At 40.4% G+C, this 1,281-nt stretch overlaps 1 non-coding gene across 1 annotated transcript; it reads left to right on the forward strand.

Annotated features, from left to right (window-relative positions):
- The first annotated feature begins 287 nt into the window (after window positions 1-287).
- On the forward strand, window positions 288-393 carry LOC127134030 (small nucleolar RNA R71). The gene has a single exon (XR_007807811.1). It is a non-coding gene; the product is annotated as a small nucleolar RNA R71 (small nucleolar RNA).
- Window positions 394-1,281: the final 888 nt, after the last annotated feature.

Genomic DNA, 1,281 nt, shown 5'->3' on the forward strand with positions numbered 1-1,281 from the left:
GTTAGTGTTTGTAGACATATGTTCGATCCTAAGGGCTAAAGCGTCCATTTTCGCCTGCATCATGTCTAGAGAGCTTACCTCATGTGTTCCACCTTGGGTCTCCTTTTTCTCTATTGGTGCTCGTTCAGTTCCCCATTGGTAATGGTTTTGGGCCATATCCTCAATTAGGTCACAAGCTTCTGGATAAGGTTTGTTCATCAGCGCGCCACCTGTGGCAGCGTCGATGCTCATCTTGGTGTTATAATAGAGTCCATTGTAGAAGGTATGAACGACCAACCATTGTTCTAGGTCATGGTGTGGGAAGACTCTTAATAACTCTTTATATCTCTCCCAAGATTCGAAAAGCGATTCTCCTTGGTTTTGAGAAAATCTAGTTATTTGGTTTCGAAGAACAGCAGTCTTACTAGGGGGAAATATCTAGCAAGGAATACTCTCCTAAGGTCTTCCCAGGTAGTTATTGAATTAGCTAGAAGTGAATCTAGCCATGAACGTGCTCTATCCCTGAGGGAGAAAGGAAATAATCTTAAACGGATCGCATCGGGTGAAGCGCCGTTAGATTTAAAGGTGTCGGCTAGTTGGATAAAAACTTTTAAATGTTGATTCGGGTTCTCAGTAGCGAGACCCGCGTATTGGTTTTGTTGCACTAATTGCAACAAAGACGGTTTTAGTTCGAAATTGTTAGCAGGTATAAGGGGGTTTACTATACTCAAACTAGGTTCCTCATTAGAGGGTTGGGCAAATTCCTTAAGAGGTCTCCTATCGCGATTCTCGGCCATAACTTTCTTAATTCGGATGAGTAAGAGGCGTGTACGAGTGTAATGCCTTAGTCTATACGGTGTAACAACAGAGTATGAAATTTAACGAAGTTGGTCCCCAGCAACGGCGCCAAAAACTTGATCGTGTTGATTCGCAAGTGCACGAATTACGTCAAAGTAATATAAAAGAATATCGATCCCACAGAGACCAATCGTCAATCTATCGATTACTATCGTTACGGTGTTTATCTAAGACGGTATAAAAGAGATATTGGGTTTGCAAAATGACGGTAAATAATAAATGCAGGTAAGACAGGTTGAATGTAATTCACGTTAGTTAAGTGATGTTTCGATTGTCTAAATAGAACTACTTATGAGGCAATATTTTCTACTCTTGAAAATAATCCATTTAACAGGAACTGTCGCTTTCGCGTATTCAGAACCGAGTTTACCCTTAAATTAAGGCCTTTTATTGTCACTTAAAAAAGGTGCGCAGAACGCTAAAGTAGTAAACCTATTTTTAAGA

Source organism: Lathyrus oleraceus, chromosome 3 (genome assembly GCF_024323335.1).
Source record: "Lathyrus oleraceus cultivar Zhongwan6 chromosome 3, CAAS_Psat_ZW6_1.0, whole genome shotgun sequence".
Classification (NCBI taxonomy): Eukaryota; Viridiplantae; Streptophyta; class Magnoliopsida; order Fabales; family Fabaceae; genus Lathyrus; species Lathyrus oleraceus.